We start from the raw sequence: 20,782 nt of genomic DNA, 5'->3' as shown, positions 1-20,782 counted from the left end.
CTTACGTTGAGTCAGAAAGTTTTTGCAAGCCATGATTCTCAGTTTTTTGAAACCGTTAATAGCGACATGCAAGATATGTGCATGCTCCAACCAAAATTTCCACCTATTTCAAATCAACCATCCAGCAACTGGTGTCCACCTCATCTGAATCATATTGACAATCAAGGGAGTGCTCCTACTCACATGTGGACCTTTGAATCTCATGATCCAGCAGTTGGTGCCAACCATCCACTTTCACTGCTGACACCAACACCCAGAGTTATACAAATGAATTCGCCAAGTTCAGGTAATTTGTCTTAATTTAACCCGGAGTTAATCTAGTGAGATGAGGATGCTAATTGTTTCTTTCTTTTCCTTTTCAAGTCATGGAGTGCCTACCAACTATGAATCAAGGTGCAAGTTCTTTGAATCCAATGACATCCTACTTGGGTAAATCATTTCTTCATTAGTCTTTCATTTCATTATGTGATATTCTACTACCATGAGCTCTAGCTAAGAATTTTTTTTTCCTTTCTTTCTTTCTTCAATGTAGCAGACAACTTTGCACTTAACAATGGCAACTCTGCAACAGATTCTACCCTGAACAGAATGACTCAGCTTTACAATCAAGACATTCAAAGTTTGAGAAGGGTCGATGACATAAGCGAGCGACAAATCCAACAACTACCCTGGGACACCTGCGCGACTCCAGCTCCTAATTTTCTTCCTGGGCGAGTCTCTGCTAATACCTTATTAACTCATACAGCTGAAACAGAAAATTTCCATGTCCCGAGACAAGGTCAATCACTCGAGGAGCATTTAATGAGCGAGTCAGATGATCTGGATGCATTCGCTGCTGATGACTCTAGGCTTCTTTCTTCAGTAAAATCTATTGGGTCAGTCATTTACTAAGAAGCACCACCAGATTCACAACCGCAATCCTCAAATGAACTGGATGATGGTAACCAAAACACCGATGGCACAAAGTCTCCATTGGAATCAAGGGACTCCAAGCAGTTAATCCATTCTATGACTAATTCCCATGGCACCTACAATTAATCATCAAACCTTCATTAGGCTTGGCCAAGAAAAGAGTTCTCATGGCAGAATCCAGTAGTCTTCATCATCAACTTGCTGAACTGTTTCCTGGTTTGTTTCAATTTCTTCTGCGTTTGTTTTTCCTGGCAGAATCATTGTTTATGGTGGACTTATTATTTGTTAAGAGTACAATTCATATTTTTCTAGAAAGTTTGCTTGAATTTTTGGCTCAATAACAATAGCTATTATTTTTTGCAGGAAAAGCCTTACAATAAGGATGACGAGTTATAAAAGCAACCTCATTTGAAGTCATAGCAACATTAAGAGACATTCTGAAGACAAATTCCCTTTGGAAAGATCATGTTCAAACATATACACAGGTTACTTTGTCTATTTCTTAAGTTTGTTTTTTTTTTTAAAAAAAAGTTTTTTGAGAATTGAAAACTTCTCACTTGAAAGAAAAAAAAGGTTTTGAGGGTTGACTACTTCTTAGTTACTTTCTATCTAAATTATTTTTGTCTGTATCCCATCCTTTGAGGAAAAATGGCTTTGACAGTTAACACCTTCTTCCTGTTTACTTTATATCTAAATTGCTTAAGTTTGTCTGTAATTCCTCTGTTGAATAGAGAATTGTTTTGAGAGTTACAACTTACAGCATCTTCTGATGTCCTAGTTGCAAGATTGTACTAGTTGAAGTTGTTAACTAGCTCAACTTAATTTGGCCTCCTTTTATAACCCTGCATATTGTCTCTTTTCAAATTTAATAAGGTCAAAGGACTAATTTTGCCAAATTTAATCTAATTAAAAGTGCACAAATATATGGAAACTTATTTTCATTTTTGAAGTCCGGCTTATGAATAGGTTTTGGTTTGTACTGCCCTTCTTGTCATGTTTTCTATTGAATCATTTTTTCTGCTTTTCTCCTGGAGGTTTTCTTGTTCTTTGGAAGCTTCAAGTTAGGCATTTGTATAAGTAGTTCCTTTAATAGATATCATGTTATGCTTGTAGAATAACATGATTAAATGATGAAAACTGTGTTATAAAATTGTTCCTTTTTTTTCGTGAATTTCAGCATATTGGCGATTTCAATTATCCAAGACTAGCAGATTTTGGGGCTGCTATCTCCGGGGCCAACAAGTTGCTTTGCCAACAAGTGCTTGAAGAACTCGATGTAAGAAGCATGCATGCTTTTGATCCAAACATTTTCAGTCAAGCTGCAAAGATTTTTTTAATTCTTATGTTGTTCAGTTTTACTTATTAAAAAAATGACTTGCCTTCTCTCTCACTCTTGCTCCCTCGCACTCTCCCCCTCTATCTTTGTGTGTTTGTGTTTGGACAATTGGGTTGCATGTGTGCTAACAGTTGGGTGCTAATCTATGTCATGTTCCCTTCCAATTTGAAAATTAATGTTAAATCATATCACACTGTTTTTCATTAACATTATGAATATAAAATATCAATCATGTCTTATGCAACTTGGCATATTCACCTTAAGTTGCAGTGGCATGAATGAGCTGTTCCAAAATTAGTAAAGAATGATATAGCTTAGCATGTCACAATGTTTTCCATTATCATCTTAAGAATTGAAATGCATTGCGTGTCAGAACCACAGATCAGGATTTTGAACCGCTATGCTTGCAGAAATATAAAGGAATGGCTAATCAGGCTGGTTTTTGACTGCCTTAAGGTGTACCAGTGGCCATCTGTATAACCCATAATGTTGCAAGTATTAGCATGGTCCATCTAAGCTTCAGGTTGTCTGGTGAATAATTTTGATTCTGCACCTTAAAGACCTAATTCCATACAGACTTCAATTATAGGCTTCATATTTTCTTTTGTTGGTGGGTGGATGCATGCAATTTACTATTGATCTCTGCCATCATCATGGTTGACTGTTTATTTTTTCGATAAAATGTTAACTTCGTATAATTTGCCTGCCAGGTCTATGAGCGGTTAAAACTAACTCTAGAATTAGTAAAGAAAGAGATGGAGATCAGTAAGATACAGGTAATTTAGCCATATATTTTCTATTATTTCATTCCCCATTTATGTATTCTCTATATTTGAGTACTAACTAGGACTTTTGTGTTATCTTTACTAAATTTTGTTTCAGGAGTCAATAGCAAAAGCAATCGAGGAGAAAATAAGTGGAGACCAGCGACGTTATTTGTTGAACGAGCAACTTAAAGCAATTAAAAAGGTATTTTTTTTATTCTTATTAGTTCTGTTTTTGGATAAATAAAAGAAAATGATGGTGAATATAACAAAAATGAACTTGTGTCTTTAATCTTGTCCAAGATAGACAAGGCCTAAACTTCTATCCCCCCTTCATTACTTTAACAATAACTGGAGTATTATCATCATGTTATATCACTGGGAAGTGGGAACTTTGATACTTTTTTCATTGCTTGTTAAGTTGATTTCATTGACCTTCATCAGAACTTTAGACATGAAGAATTCACTTTTTTACTTTGATCCAGGAGCTGGGTTTGGAGACAGATGACAAATCAGCATTGACTGGTTAGTTCTGGATGTACTTTTCTTTAGCGGGATATCTCATTGAATATATGGAGGATATTTATGTTTATATAAGTATTTAAGACAAGGTGATTTTGTATTCTTTTTCTTTGCTGCAGCAAAGTTCAGGGAAAGACTTGAACCAAAAAACAAGCAGTGTCCTCCTCATGTCTTGCAAGTAATAGAAGAAGAGCTTAACAAGCTTCAGCTGCTGGAAGCTAGTTCTAGCGAGTTCAATGTGACTCGTAATTATCTTGATTGGCTTACTGCATTACCTTGGGGAAACTACAGGTACTGTATTTAAACATCCGATTTGAATCATTTTAGAGAAATTCATTAGACTGCTAATGAATTGAGCTTAATCTTCATGGTTTTCAATCACTGCAGTGATGAAAACTTCGACATCCAACATGCACAAAAAATTTTAGATGAAGATCATTATGGTTTATCTGATGTTAAAGAGAGAATATTAGAATTTATAGCTGTTGGAAAATTAAGGGGGACCTCGCAAGGTTGGTTTACAGCTTTATGTGTACTAGCTTTCTTTTGGTTACCACATTTATTCTTTCCCTTTTTGTTTCCTAAATTATTGTCATCTCCTAATTGATTGCTGTGGTTTTTTTCCCAACGTTTTTGCTATGACTGGTGTTTCTGCATCAAACCCCAGCAGCTGGATGACACCTGGTTATCAATTTTTTGATAATACTTGGTCATGGATACACTTGCTAAAACTTTTTGATCAAGATGATGGATATGGATTTAACCTTTATATTACGATTTTCAACTATATCTTCTCACCTGGGCTTTTAATATTGGTCCTGATGTTTCATGAAGTAATTGTTTTATGCACTTCTTTTGAAAGAAAATGTGTTATTATGTCAGAATGCTGGGGCTTATAAGGTTGCCATGTTTTATCCCCATGAGAATGGTGACTTGAATAAATACTTAACTTCTATAGTGAAGGTTCAATATAATTCAGTTCAATTGGAAAACAAGCAAATCCAGGCAAACCACATGTCCACATTTTGTCCTTAACATTATACCTGGTTGCATGTGGTTAGTGTTCTTTTTTCCCTTCTCTGCCCTGTGCAAGAATTCATCTTACGGCACACACTAAGAGATAAAATTTAGCTGTACATGCCTTGTGTGCTTGACTGATAACGTATTAGGACTAATCAATGGTATTCAGTTGGCTGATGTTTGTTTTCTAATTCTACTATTCATACACAACATATCTTAACAAGATCATTATTTTCTGTTTGCAGGCAAAATTATATGTCTCTCTGGGCCTCCTGGAGTTGGTAAAACCAGCGTTGGTCATTCAATGGCACAAGCATTGAATAGAAGGTTTTATAGATTTTCTGTAGGAGGCTTGGCTGATGTAGCTGAAATTAAGGTACAGCGACTAAGTCATTTTGATGTCTACATCTCGGAATCAATATTGATGCTTTAGCTTATAAACAGTGTGGGGTTTTGCCTATCTGAAACTCATTTGTGATCATTATAACCTTTATCCAGGGTCATAGGCGCACCTATGTTGGTGCAATGCCAGGAAAGATGGTGCAATGCCTGAAAAATGTGGGAACAGCTAATCCTCTAGTTCTCATAGATGAGATTGACAAGGTATTAATATGCTTTACATAACCTGTTGTAATTTAGTGATGATTTTGATGCATCAATTTTTGCACTAGTTCGAGTTTACGGGATTAAGCTTCCTCATGATCTTGTGAATTGTGATGACATTTGATGTTTCCAACTTTTCTGGTGATTTATCATGTGACAGTTGGGGAAGGGACATGCTGGTGATCCAGCAAGTGCTTTGTTAGAGCTTCTAGACCCCGAGCAAAACGCGAACTTTCTTGACCATTTTCTTGATGTTCCTATTGACTTATCCAAGGTGAGCCACTGCTGCTGTGAAGAATTCTTGGACTTCACTATTTTAAATTTTCATGTTTATCGGGTCCAAGTATTGATGGTATGTTGATTATATATTTCATATCAATCTAATACCTGTGAGTGGAGTGCAGAAGCTTGTTACATGAGCATGTGATTTATTTGAAGCAAGACTTTGGCAAATCTTACATGGTTGAAGGGACAAATATAATTATGCATCTCATGAACATGTGCTTGAACACTACGGCCCATGTCCGATCCGCATAAATGTTTACATAAAATTGCTCACATTGGACAATGAAATGGATGGGAGTCACAAGAGATATATATCATGAAAATGATGGCATTATTTTTTAAACTAGCTAGTCAATATATATCCATCTTTAATATATCTATAAAGCATGTTATTGTGCAAAAGAGTAAAAAGGTTAGAGCAAACTAACTAGATGCTAGCAATATGATGGAGATAATTTTTGAAAATCATAACGGAACAAACTCTCCCTGATGAGCACTGTTTTTTAACCACTGTTATTTTGGGCATAGATTTTCCAGCAGTCCAATCTTAGTAAATGGAGATAGTTTGAGTAATGTCCTATGTGGCTACAAAGGGATCTAGAACTTCTAAAAGATCATTGTTCAAAATTTAGATTTGTACCTTTTTCCTTGGGAGCCTCCATATAGGCTTACACTCTTTAGTCTATGCATTTCCAGTTTTTGAGGTATTATGGACAAAATATTGTATGTTGGTTATAAAATAGCGGTCTGATATGTTGGTTATTCTCAAGGTCCGCCGTACCGGTACCGGTCGGCGTACCGGTGGCCGGCCGGACCGGTACGGTACCGGTCCGGTCCGGTCCGTACCGGCCGGTACCGGTGGTTTCAAAAACCACAGCGCGCGGCGCTGTGGTTCTAAAAAAAAAAAAACCGGGAAATACTGGTTTTTTATCCGTTCCGGTACCGGTCTAGGACCGGACCGGTACGGCATTCCATGGTTATTCTTCTGGTGATAGTCTTGTATAGTTGTATTACTAATCCAAATATTGGTGTCTTCTGGCATTTTTATACCCCCCAAATGTTTGAATTGTATCATCGAGGCTGATTAGCAATAGGATTTTTATTGTATTATGCTATAGTACATTTGTAAGTGATGTTTTATAGCGGCATGTAATCCCAATCTGAACATGCACGAGTGCTTTTTTTCCTAGCTTCTTAATTTAGATAAATATGAACATGCTCATTACTTTATTCCATCAGTGCAAATTTTTGGTTGTCATATTTGACATTCACCTTTTCAATTGTCATGCTTATCTTGTTCTGTTCGGATGCAAATTCTAGCTTACAGGTTCACTAAGCAGTTTGTTTCTTGAATTTTGACATTGTTTATAGAGCAAATGAGAATGCAAAGATGGGTGTTCTGATTCTATTTAAACAGAAAGCATGCTTGACATGTGCTTTTTCTGTAATCACATTTCAGTATAACCTAATAGATTTCTTGTAAAGATCACTTATATCTATCATATGAAAATAGTAGAGAATGATGCTATGGGAAAGAAACGGACCATGCTCTTCTTGATGATAGTTCTGTGTTCATGACCTATGTGGTTCAGAATATAGACCCTTTTTTCTTTTTATTTTTAAGTTGCTCTAGACCCCCCCCCCCTCCGCCACACACACACACACACACACACACACACACACACACACCAAAAAAAAAAGGAAAAAAAAATCACCTACCTGTCTGCTTAGTTTCATCAAATTCATGAAATAGTAGTATGGTATGGAAACCAACTTACATATGAGTTGGGCCTAGTGGAATGATATCTAGAATTCATACAGATCTTTCAAAATAAAAATTGATGACACAACTTATAGAATCGGTTGTCATACAGGCTGTTATGTCTTGGACCTCACATGTTATCTTTCAGCAATTTGAAGTACTAATAAATCTTTCAGAGAGAAAAGATGCACATTCTGAATCAGAATATATATAATTTTAAATAACATAGAGATATTAAATAATGAACAGTGTGAAATTGGAATCTGTATATTATTAAACAGGCAGTGATTTTATAGATGTGAAAACTATTTCACAAATGATAATCCCGAGTTCTTGACCTGTGTGGTCAGGAATGTAACTTTTTTTTGGAAATAAGAACTGTACTGGATGCCAAAGAAAAACCCATTGTTGTTTGAAGATAAAAGTTCTGTTTAAGAAGAGTCATACTTATTGGAACAAAGGATGTCTCCCATTTTAAAGGTATGAGTCTTCTTTGCTAGAAGGACTTTAATTTTCTAAAATAGGGTTGTTGACCACAAAGTTGAGCTTGGCACCATGATCGGTAAAATACGCTTCGCATCTATACCATTCATTGTCCAATTTTTACTTTTTTTTTTTTTTTTGCAACAGGCAGTTATTTCTTACTGGAACATTTATTAGTTCTTTGAAGTGTTGAAACCTACCCCACAAGATCTGAGCATTAGCTAGCTCATATGATGATCAAATATTTATAATAATTAAACAAATTCTGTCCTCAATTTCTATTCTGGGTAATTTGGATGCTTATACTGAATGATGCTCTTTCAGCGTTTCTATGACGTGTAACACTAGAAAAAGGACTTACAAAGGGGAAAAGAGCTTTTTTTTTTTTTATATTCAAAAACAATCTGCAAGGTAATATTAGATGCCATTGCCACTGTACCATCTAATGTGTAGTCTTCCATAGCTTGAAAGTCATAAGGGAGGGAAAAAAATTCAATGACATGAATCAGTGGAATTTAACAGAATAGCAAGTAGGATTTCTTTTTTGGAAAGTAGGAATTCTTTTTGGAAAGGTCTTTGATTTTTTTATCTTCTAAAATAGAATTAAATTTTCAATCACATAGGTCAGTAGATGCTTGAAATACTTTGAGATCCGATTAGTTTGGTAGATTTGAATTTCTTGTAAAAGATGTCCTGTTCCTTCTCACACCGAAAATTTTAGGTCTGTTTTAAGTCTCCACCTACCCATGACTGCCATCAATGACTACAAGTCCTTTTAGTTACTCCTACTATGCCATCCAGCCCACCAACCCTTTTTTCCCTACCACCTCCCTCCACCTTTTAGCTGGAGAGCTTTCGTGGGGATAGGAGGGGGTGGGGTGGAACAGCAGCCAAAGAGAGTGAGGGGAGTAAATGGCCGTGACTTACAGCAACTGTTGGTAGGAGGTGCCATGGTGGTGTTTGAAGGTTGTGAACAAGTTGGGCAGATTGTGGTAGGATGCATGATCTGGATAAGAGAGAATCTGAAAAAAGATTTTTTTTTTCTTTTTTTTAAAATAACAATTTTATACTAGCAGAAACATATAATTGACAATTCGTATGGAATTTATGCTACATAAATTTGTGGCGAGAAGCGTAATCAGTTTATATAAATATAAACATAAATATAAGAGAGAGAGAGAGAGAGAGAGTTGAAATAGACATTATGCATGTAAGGCATTTATAAGTTCAAAGCTTTTGAACTTTTGCAAATGGCACAGATCTATAAGTCGGTGAGACAATAAGTATCTTTCGTACCCCTATGGTGCTTATATATATATATATGTCGTATTGTGCTGATGCTTGGACCAGTGTGAAAAGATATGTTACTGCAATGCAGAATGAGATATACCATCTTGATTACTGATTATTTTTCAGCAGTCAAGTAAGAACTTTGGCTCTACCATGTAGCATCTTTACTCACAGTGTGCGCTTTGCACACATTATTTGTAATGACCACATATTGAATATGTATTAAAATATTAAAGAAATCCATTCCATATGCCAATGCGCACTAGTATTTACTAGACTGACCGTGGGTCAAATAGAACTACCATCTGGTGAATAAAATCATCCATGTGTTCCGGCAGTGGACTTGTATAAGATCTACTGTATAGCATGTATATGATACATCTAAGCCATAACATATATGGTTGTCCCTACTGCCAACATCCAGGAACAGAAATTTAAATTGCAATTTGTTCATCACCTCTAAAAGCATGGGTATCTAAATTCAATTGGTTAGAGATTTTTCACCCTAACATTAGACTCAAGCCAAATGCTACTTTGATTACTAATTTACTATCCATGTTGTGATAATTTGATACATAATTAACATCGAAAATCATTTGATTTACTTACTTTAAGTGCTTATGCTATTGATGATCTATTTGAGTTTCAACTTCAATGTCTCATCACGTGCTTTCCACAAGGGTGTATGTGTGTTGCATTTGGCATGGGAGTATCACGGGCACATGCACGTGCACACATGCATACCCATGCATACATGAAAATCTAATTGTCATTTCAGTTATTTCCAGAGTATCTTCTGTCACTTCTCTCCATGTCCTAATGTTGCAATTTTATTTGCATTCAGATATCTTAGCTAAGTTTAGTTGTGAATGTATTTACAGAATTACTCTTCCATTAGAATATCTTCTGACACCATTTTGCTTATTAATTTAGGTTCTGTTTGTTTGCACAGCAAACGTAGTTGAGATGATACCAAACCCTCTTTTGGACAGAATGGAGGTCATTGCTCTTGCTGGTTATATCACTGATGAAAAGATGCATATTGCAAGGGACTATTTGGAAAAGACTACTCGTGAAGCTTGTGGTATCAAATCTGAACAAGTATGATTAATACTGCACTCGTATTGTTAACTATATGTCCCCCTGAAAAGTTGCTGGAAGTGGTCCGTTTTCTTTCAATTTATCTGAAATTGGCATATTGTATTTGATATCATGTCAAGAAATATCCCACTCAAAACAGATTATATATATGTTTTTTGTGTGCATGATAAAAAGAGAAATCTGTGCCTTTGGTTATGCCTATTTTTTTCAAGTTTGCCATTAGATTTTCTAACCAAATCTCATCAAAAACATTCTTTTATAATTGTAGAATATTGTAATTCATGAGAACAAGCAGCCTCTTTGATTCCATGAAAATCCCATCCTCCCAAAGAATCATAATATGTTTTCCATCTCACATTCCATTACAGTCAAAATAAGATTAGAGACTGAACTTGTTCCGATCTTCTCCATATATGAAGGAGGAGCAGAGCTGTCAAAAGACTAGAAAAACAAAATGCTTGTTCTAAAATGGTTAGTCAGTCTGATTTCGGTTTTCGTATCAAGGACTTCTCTCTCTACCCCTCCCCTCCGCCCTCCTGTCCTCCTGCCCCCCTCCTCTCCCCCTGCCCCCCTCCAATCATCTTCACCAGTCCAATCTCTCCTTCTCTATTCTTAAGAAACCTTTTCTATTAGAACACCCTTTTCACTTAATTTTCATGAATAAAGAGAAAATGATAGATACTTTGACCTCTCCATCTCTTTCCTAGATCTTATGGTCTTATGTTTCACATATGAAATATCTCATTATATCTCTCATCAGAGCATAGAAAGAGAATTGCATGAGAATATGGAAGGTATAGTTAGGAAAGTTTTTATTTCTCATGACTGTTTGGATTTTAGATTTTACTGATTTTTTCTATTTTAAATTGATAAATAGAATTTATATTATCATTCAACACATTTCTTTCTTTTTTTATTATTTTTATACTGGGCATGCATCGCATGTTCCTGTAGACAAGTGTTTGTGAGTGTCTGTGTATTGGAAGATCATTGTCAGAGAGAGTAGAGCTACATTCTTCATGGTAGGATCAAGGCTTTCAATTTTGCTGGTGCAAAATATTTGATGGAACAAAGAAAGTTTATCATTCTATTGATAATGCTGCAAGGTTTTGATATGTTTGTGTTACTGTCATAGCATTGCATTACTTGATTTGATATACTCAATTTTCTTTTTCCAACCTGTTAGCTACTGAATGGACCTGTTCAAGCTTTCAATGGTTCTGAAGTCATAACAATGATTCTAAATGAATGATTCCATAGCCTAGGAGTGGTGCCCTCCAGCTCCCACTAACCCCCACCCCAAACACCCCCTCCCCCCCCCTTCTCTTCCTTCTGAGGGGAAAGAAGAAAACCTTTAAAAGAAAGAGAACATTCTCATTCTTCTTTTGTTTCTGGTCATATAATTTACTCTCTTCGAGACACATCATCTGCATAAGCAATATTTTTTTCAACTCATAAATGGATTCTGATCATTGCAATAGATACTAGGGATCAGGATTTCATCACGATTTATCGAAATATATTTTTAAATAAAATATTCTAGATTAGTAAATCTCCTGAGATGTTATCTGCTACATGGTTAGAGAATTATAGCAGTTTGACAGATCAATTACAATATGAGACAGATAAACACTACGAGCATATCAGTGCCTTTGAATTATCATGAGCTGAAAAATATTGTAGAATTCCTGATTACATGAATTTGTGCCCTGTTGTATTTTCATCTTAGTATTTGATTTGGTGGATTTTTAGCTTTGTACATGCTGACCCCATTTAGATGGGAGAAGATGATTTGGTTATGGTAGAAATCTTGTCCAAGGGAATTATTCACTTGAGAAATTCTTTAAATACCAATTATTTTCTACATATTTAGGATTTCAAATTATTAATCCGTAAACTTTTAAGGATCATTAGCTGATTAATAAAAATAACTCGAGAATAAAAACATAAAAAGTAGTCTATAGCTCCCATGCAAAAATTATTCTATTCATAGTTTTTTGTCTTGGGGTTAAGCAGGTACCTGGTCTTAGGAAAATTAATTTCAGAAGATGCTACAAGGAGTTGGTCCAGTTGGTTGGTAGCACTTGATATGGCCAATGTTCTAACTTGGTTGTGTCGAATGACACACTTCACAGGCCACTCAAAAGATTGTTATTCATGAACTAGAGTACCTTTACGAAAATTAAAAGTTATAACTGTGATTCAATATTAAATCGTTAGCTTTTGCCATCTGGAGATCATGGTGGAAAGCTCAAGCCGTCGCCTTATCTCACCATTTGTCTTTATATATTATATTAGAAAGGCGACTGAACATTGCTTCACTGTAAGGAAGATTAGTGTCTGAATCATTCAGCATGAATGTGCTTTTCTAGGATTAACCTGATGTAATTGGATCATCAGTTAGAACATATATTTAGTAATAGTGAACATGGATTAGTGGTGGCTGAGTGTCTCGTGCTACTGATAGAATGTTTTACAGACATATTTAACCATGTATACATGATCTATGCTATATTGGTTTATATTCTGTTAACATTTCTGATCAATGTATCCAGGTTGAAGTGACTGATGCAGCTCTTCTTGCTCTGATAGAAAATTATTGCCGAGAGGCAGGTGTTCGGAATCTTCAAAAGCAAATTGAGAAGATATACCGCAAGGTTTGTGACACAGTTGTTAGAACTTCAGAAAAGAAGTATCAGTTTTTAAATCTAAATATTCGTAATTTTATTATTTATTTTCAAAGTAATTGTTTTGCTAGCAAATCCCAACCATAACTGTTGAGCATTGGGTTGCCTCTGATGACGAGGCACAATGTTATCGGTATGCTTTCTTCAGAAAAATTAGTAATGACTTTGAACTTCAAACGGCACCGTATACAATCTGAAATGCATCATGAGAACACAAGATGCTTGTTACTAGGTGATATTTTGATTTAGTTCTGGTTTGAATGCGTGCATGAACATAACAAGCTAGTTATGATGTTTTGACCAAAGTGTCTAGCTGGTTGTCCCTATCAATGAAAAACCCAATTGCCTCGATTTTTTGTAACTAGTTTGCATATTGCTTATGCAAGACATTTGGGTATTTGGGTCATCTCACAAATAGGTATACTTGTCGGATGTGCTAGTTGGAGAATTATGGGAAGGATTAAAGAAACAATTAGAAATGTTAAATTATTGACCTGCTAGTTTTGGCTTTCTGAAATTTTTATTTTAACAGGATATTTGAATTGGTGGTTTTTCACTTGTAGCTTTCCAAATTGTTTATGTTTTTCTATTAAACAAATGTTTTCCTTTACAAATTATTGCTTCAATTAATGCATCTTCTGGTGTAGTTGTACTTAATTGAAGTTTATTTTGTCATAGGCTTTACACCCCTTTGAGAGATGTTGGAAGTCAATATTTCTGTAATCAAAAGCTTTTCTGTGAAAGTCTCCCCTTTTAGCAGTGATTAATCTGAATGTTTTCTGGCCATTAAATATGCAGAAGCACTAGTTTCATAAGCATACATGCATTTCTATTACTATCATCTATGAATTCTCAGTCATTCCCTTCATTTGCATTTTTATGACCATTGATGTATATTAGATATTTAAATTTGCATCTTTTCCTATCAATGAAATAAATATTTTGATTTCAGAAAACCTTGAATATTTTTCCTATTCATGACCGATTTTATTCTTATGCTTTAATATAGATAGCTCTGCAACTTGTCCGTCAAGGGGTGACAAATGAGCAATCTCTAAAAGTCAGCCTTCAGCAAGGAGCCAAACAGCTTAGAGAGAAATCTACTGAAGAGCCTACTCAAATTGCAGATGATGGTCCAGGGGGGAAGAAACTGGAGGATGGGAACTCACACGAAAGGGCTACAACAACTACCTTAACAGAATCTGAACAAGCAATTGAAGTCTCGTTACATGAACAGCCTAATGGAACTGCCACAGAAGAATCAGAAGCAACTTCTCATGAGCATCTTGTTGAACAGTTGGAGGCTGACAAAGTGCAGCCAACTCTCTTATCATCAGACGGTATTGCAACAACAGACCAACCCGTTGATTCAAAGGTATTCTGAGAAGCTAAGTGACTAAAACATGCATTTTATTGTAGTGTAAGAATTGGTTTAACATTGACACCTACTAGTGATTTTTCTTACAAGTCCTATGTGTAAACTTTTTTTTTCACATTAGTGGAAGGATCAGTCAGACGATAGAAATTACTTTAATGTAGTATGCATATATGTTAACATATGCATATTTATGCACCGTATATTCATTGTGTCATGTATTAATTGATTGATTTCTCTATTTACAGGTCAATATAAAAACAAGTGATGTAAAGGATGTGAAAGTTAATAATGTGATTGAAAAGGTCATAGTTGATGTCTCAAACCTGGCTGATTTTGTGGGCAAACCAGTATTCCATGCCGAACGTATATATGATCAGACTCCAGTAGGAGTTGTCATGGGTCTTGCTTGGACTGCAATGGGTGGTTCAACATTGTATGTTGAGACCGCCCTAGTGGAGCAAGGAGAAGGGAAAGGTGCACTTCTATTGACGGGTCAGCTCGGAGACGTCATGAAGGAGAGTGCGCAAATAGCTCATACCGTAGCCAGAGCAATATTGCTTCAGAAAGAACCAGACAATCCATTTTTTGCAGACTCCAAGCTCCATTTGCATGTGCCGGCTGGTGCTACCCCCAAGGATGGACCAAGTGCAGGGTGCACCATGATAACCTCAATGTTGTCTCTTGCCATGAAAAAGCATGTTAAAAAAGAACTTGCAATGACTGGTGAAGTAACATTGACAGGACTGATTCTCCCAATTGGTGGGGTATGTTATCTCTGTGACATAATCTTTATTCATCATTGTGACCGACCATAATAATCGAAAGTTCATAGTTTTTTGTTTTCATGATTGTTTTAAGACTTAATGTTTCTTATTCTTGTTTTGGTTTCCAACCACGGGATGTGCGACATACTCTCTGTCTTTCAATTCATCATATTTGTCCATTTGATCTTTATATGCTATATGATTTACCATCCATTGTAGAAATACCTGAATCTAGGAGTTTATATGCATTTTGTCATAGCCTGAATTTTTGAGTTGGAAACTGCAAAGCTTGACATTTTTACTAAATTTGCAAACTTCCTATATTTGATAAAAATCATTCTGAAGTCTTATTTTGAAAAATAACACCAGAAATCACCATTATTTAGTATTATTACTGCTCTGTGACTTTGTTTTTTTCTGTTAGTTTTTAAAAGTTTCATTCCTACCAAACAGGTAAAGGAGAAGATAATTGCTGCAAGAAGAAGTGAGGTGAAGACTATCATATTCCCATCAGCTAACAGAAGAGATTTTGATGAGCTTGCTGGCAATGTGAAGGAAGGCCTTGAAGTTCACTTCGTAGATGATTATAACCAAATATTTGAGCTGGCTTTTGGAAGCAACTCTAAGCCACAAATCTAAGTCTCTGATCCACCTGTATTGGGTCTTCACATGTTATAGTTTTCTTGACGACTGCAAGAAATTCCATGGTAGTTCTTCATGATGCAGCCACCATGGACCAATTCCAAAGAGAGTTAGCCTTTTATTGAGGTCATGGACAATTCCTAACGGGCTTCCTAGAGCATCCATGATTTGAATGCTTGCATGTACTGATGCCTGAAGATTGTTTATTAATTATGTCTTACAACCATTGCGAAAAAAACCATAGCACGGCTGTATTTTTTGTGATCTTTTCTGGAGGTGGATGGTGGTCAAGATATAAATACATTATTTCGGCATTTTTGTTTTCATCAATACTCAAATGTAAACTACTCTCAAAACCTAAATTTTTTATTCATTCAAATGTATGATGATAGCTGATTATTAATTTGATCATGTTTGCTGGATTGGTTTCAACTTTCAACTCCTTGTGTTTTTCTCCTTTGATGGATGTGGCTGGAAAAAAATTTAATTGTTGCCGATATTTGCATTTTAGCAGTCATTTCCTTCCAATTAGGGCATTCATTCTTTAGATACTAAAATTTGTACGAATTGGTACTTCTTTCATCTATTTTATCCATTGTTGGTGATAATCTTGGCATCGATTCTTCTAATTTAATCATGATATTGTAGCAAGGGGTGTTCTACTAGTACTTCTTTATAAATGAAATATGCAAGATGATGACTCAAAATGCAATGCAGCTGCTAGTGATTTTTAGCCTCAAATGATGTCATTTCAAATCTAATTCAATCCATTCTCCCAATGTGATTCACATGCTGACCTCAACTCGCATGATTGATGATATCGCAAAATACCTATCAAAGATTATGAATGAGATATCTCGCCGGCTTCGCCGGTCAACGATCCACCATGACAAGAGGCTATTGGACCATAGTTGCTCTTCAGATTGAAATTGGCAGAAAGCCTCAATAATGGTCATGGGGACCATCACAGTCATTATTCTCCAATCTCGCTAAAGACTTACTAGTACTCTTTCCTTAATGAAATTTCTTCTTTACTTCAAAAATGGAGCTTGTGGTGGAGCCTCTATTGGATGAAATCTATGGAAAGGGATTGTGGGCTCAGCCATATCCAATTCGAGTTCATGTGGGAATCAGAATCCCATGATGCCATCATGGAATCAATCCCTCAGAGCAAAAGAATACCACCAGTTCCTAGCAGTGGAAAAGCCCAGGAATAGGGATGGTAGGACCAGACCCATACCCTCCTTAGACTTCAGCTTTATAGCAGTTTATTCTAAACTCTCCAATGCCAGTGTCTTCTAGTTCCCCTCTTCAATCCACTGCCACTAGTGACTAACATGGGTCCAACCTCCATTCTTTTGTGGGGCCAACTTCCCATAGTGACCAACCGACCATGTCCTTGGGAGGTCAGACAGGTTAATTTTAGACAGTAGCTTGTGGAATCAATAGGAGGCAAGACTTTTTGAGAGTTTTAGTCAAGCAAATCTTTGTGGGGGCATCTTGTGACTCATCACCCATTACTATCAGCTGATTTGCTGTCATGCTTTAACTAACGAATCAACTAAATGCTTGTTCGTGGACCCAGTTAGGTCAGCCATTCAGGCAACAATGCCGGTTCTCATTCCAATTTGAGAGTCGCATCTTGTTCGAGCTGACGACAGCTTGGCATCGACGCTCTCCGTCATCCATACATGTCAGCATTCGATAAATATGTCAACGTGGCGAGCTGCGAGGTGGTCGAATTGCTGACATGGCAATGGTGGCTCATGGCCGGCGAAAAAAAATAGAAGAGAAAAATGCATGGAGTAGGTTTCCCCCACCTTGCAAGATGCTCTTTGCTTTCATATACTCTCCAATTGATTGGTGCCCTAGATAAACAAACTAATCACCTCTACAAATGGCACTATCTTTTTTGGAAGACCTTTAATCCCTCTAATCAGAGGGGAAAGACTAGAAAGGGGATAAAGAGCTCAACATATCCAAACAAGTGGATAAGAAGTCATTGGACTTGACCTGCCTCTGTTTTTTTTTTTTTTTCTTTTCTTGACCTCACTTCTTGAAGCCGAATATGGCATGAGGGAGTAAGTGTATTGAAAAGGACAAGCAAAGAGTGGATTGAGCTGTGCTAGATGTTTTACAAATGTTTTGAACAAGCAAATATTTTATGGGTGGCAAAAAACAAATCATCATAAAGCACTCATTAAAGATTAAAAAAAAAAGTTCATTTCGTTGATTGTATCCTATTCAAGTGTTGAATAGTGTATCCTCAGTATCTTAAACCATAATCGGAAACTCCTTAAGGTATTTACACAACTAAAGGAACTCCTTAAATACGATTACCATCTATCTTCAAAATAAAAATCAAGAATAATATTATGATTTCTTGAGCACAAAAATATATATTTCAATAGATGTAATTAAGATGATACCATATTTTTTCCTTTTTTTTGTTGAGATGTATCATTGATTTTTGTTTTGTTTTGTTTATTTGCTCTAAAGCATGTTGCTTCTGTGAATGTTAACCAATTAAAACAATGCACTCTACATAAATATTATGTATTTTAATTTTAACTTTGAAAAAAAAAACGTAAAAGTTACGGTATGTGTTTTCTCTTCACTCCAATATACGACATCTAAACTATGTTATTGTTGGACTTATCTAATCAAAAGAAAAAAAAAGATAATATTCTTTGGAACATAACCTCCCAATCTCTCAATAACCATCAGAGAGAGATAATGAAATAGATTATATCAAAATATATGTTTTTTTTAATTTATTTTTCTTTTTTTTGTAGGCATCAAGAACATTAACTTACATAAATTGTATTGGATGGTGGCAAGATACACATACATGTGGATTAATTAGTTGCTTGAGCTTTCAATGGAAGTTATCGAGCTAATAAATTGGCATGATTTTCTAGTGTCATGGTATTTTTAAGATCTTAGATGAAAAAGGGCAAGTGATTCTAAGCAACTTCCAAATAAAATTTGGAGATTAACAACATATTAGTCGACGAAGAGATGACACAAGCTGCATTTTTTTTTTTTGGTTGACCATCATATTTATTTTAGAAAACTGGCACCTCGCCATCTGTTGTACAATCGTACCAGCTAATTCCTCTTGGAAGCTGGGTAAGATCTAACATAATTAATAATATAAATGATCTCATATGCTTTACAATTCAAGCTTCAAGTACTTACTTCTTTTTGATGGAATGAACTTATGATGAAATACCATTAATTAGTATGCCCAAGAAACCAAAAATAAAACCAAGGATGATTTTGTAAGTCAATGCATTTGTGATACTAGATATGATTTAATATGTATGACTGCAGTTTTGTGAATGTTTAATTTGACTCCATTTCTAATGTTCTTTTTTCCCCTTTTTATCTGAGGATCGCCTCCTAATTACCAAACAAAATTCAGAAAAAGAGGAACTTTTGAATTTTTGCCTTGTTTTCTGCATTAATGCTATTATGAGATTTAAAATACTATGTCACTCATGAAACATCATTGAAAAATTATAAGCCAGTGATAAACAACATTAATTGCAAAGCAAACTAATTAACTGGTTTGATTAAATTGAACATAATAATGCCTCAAAAAAAAATAGAATTAAATTATAAAATGGTTCCTTGAATCCAAACAAATGATCAACATATATTGTCAAAGTGCAAGTCATGCTCACGTAACACTCCATAAAAATTGATCATAAACAATGAAACAATACATTGAACAACAAAATAATCGATTTTAATAATCAACATATATCATGAGATCCATTAGAAATGTGGAGGTACGTTTTCAAGCGTCAAATCAATACTCCTATCTAACAAATAACAAAGAACTTATAATGCATCGTGTGAACCTGAAGTTGAACAAAAAGAAAAAAAACTTATACATCCGTACATAAAACATGCCAAATAGTGGTGCAAATAGGTCGCATCGAGTCGGATCCTGGATGACCCCAATCCGATCCGATTTTTTATTTGGGTCCTAATTTTGGATCCAGATCCGACCTGGTTGAAGACCGGGTCGGATCGGATCCGAGTTGGATCGATTCGGATTCAAATCGGATTCAATTTTTTTACTTTTAGGAAAGAATTTGGGCAAATCTAATTTGGTCATATCATGAGGTGCTGGGTGACCCATGACTTTGAAAGACTTGCGATTGACCTCCAGTCAGAACAGATGAACCATGACTACTAACTAAGTCGGTCTGCAAGCCAAATTTCATATCACACTATATTTTGTCCGTATGACTGATTGGACGGAACTTGGTGTCTCCCTGCTCCCCTCTCACGAGGACAAAAAAAATCCCGGACCTTCTTCCAAAATCCAATTCCATCGCAGAAAACTGGCACATGACCCATATTCAGTTCAGTGTTCCCTCACTTCCTCCCTGCAAAAGTTAAAAAAAACAGAAGCCAAAAAACAGAAGAAAAAAAAAAACAAGCTACCGAGACACCAAAGGTATCAACAGTGTAATAGATCGAGAGAGAATCCTGATGGACGAATAGTGCTATGACCCACACAAAAAAAAACTCTCTTTTGCTTCCCCCCCTTTCTCTTCGGATCCATTCGAGTCGGATCGGATCCGTTCGATAAACCTAGAACTGACCCAAAAAATGATTCGGATCCAATTTTAGGATCGACCCGGACCCACGGGTCCTAAAATTCGGGTCGGGTCGGGTCTCGGGTCGACCCGACCCATTTGCAGCCTTAATGCCAAATAAAGATTTAGCATATCTACATTTTTCAAAAAAAATCTAGATAAAATTAAGATACAAGTTAGCATAAATCACAATCATAAGTAATATAACTAGGGTCAAACTTGGATATGCAAGCCAATTTTTTGAAAAATCATGCACACCAAGTGGTCATGCACGTCAGCAATCACAACTTTTCGTTTCTATGGGCTCGATTCTTCAAGCACCCATCTTGATGCAATCACAATCTCTTGTTTTTATGGGCTCCGTTCTTCAATCACAAACAATATAACTTAGGACAAACCTGGATATGCAAGCCAATTTCGTGAGAAATTATACCTTACACTGCATGCACCAAGTGGTCGTGCATGCCAGCAATTATAATTAACCTCTTGTTTCTATGGGCTCCGTTCTTCAAGTACTCATCTCGATGCATCACTATATAAACAGACAGCTCTGATTATGGTAGGTGGTGCATGCCCCCTAGAATATAATTTCTTCAGTTTGTTAGGTTGGCTGCGTA

General features: G+C 35.9%; 1 pseudogene across 1 annotated transcript; it reads left to right on the top strand.

Annotated features, from left to right (window-relative positions):
• Nucleotides 1-66: 66 nt before the first annotated feature.
• LOC103699322 (lon protease homolog, mitochondrial-like) lies at nucleotides 67-15,988 on the top strand (annotated as a pseudogene). The gene is made up of 17 exons (XR_015974292.2): nucleotides 67-286; nucleotides 1,168-1,181; nucleotides 1,276-1,397; nucleotides 2,090-2,188; nucleotides 2,959-3,024; nucleotides 3,131-3,217; nucleotides 3,498-3,537; nucleotides 3,654-3,825; nucleotides 3,922-4,046; nucleotides 4,800-4,930; nucleotides 5,053-5,157; nucleotides 5,318-5,431; nucleotides 9,911-10,078; nucleotides 12,634-12,735; nucleotides 13,775-14,140; nucleotides 14,389-14,907; nucleotides 15,361-15,988. The product of XR_015974292.2 is annotated as a lon protease homolog, mitochondrial-like (transcript).
• Nucleotides 15,989-20,782: the final 4,794 nt, after the last annotated feature.

Source organism: Phoenix dactylifera, chromosome 17 (assembly GCF_051530095.1).
Source record: "Phoenix dactylifera cultivar Ajwa chromosome 17, Ajwa_hap1_PhDact_Kaust_v1.1, whole genome shotgun sequence".
NCBI classification, from domain to species: domain Eukaryota; kingdom Viridiplantae; phylum Streptophyta; class Magnoliopsida; order Arecales; family Arecaceae; genus Phoenix; species Phoenix dactylifera.
This window is presented reverse-complemented; position numbering and strand designations above follow the sequence as displayed.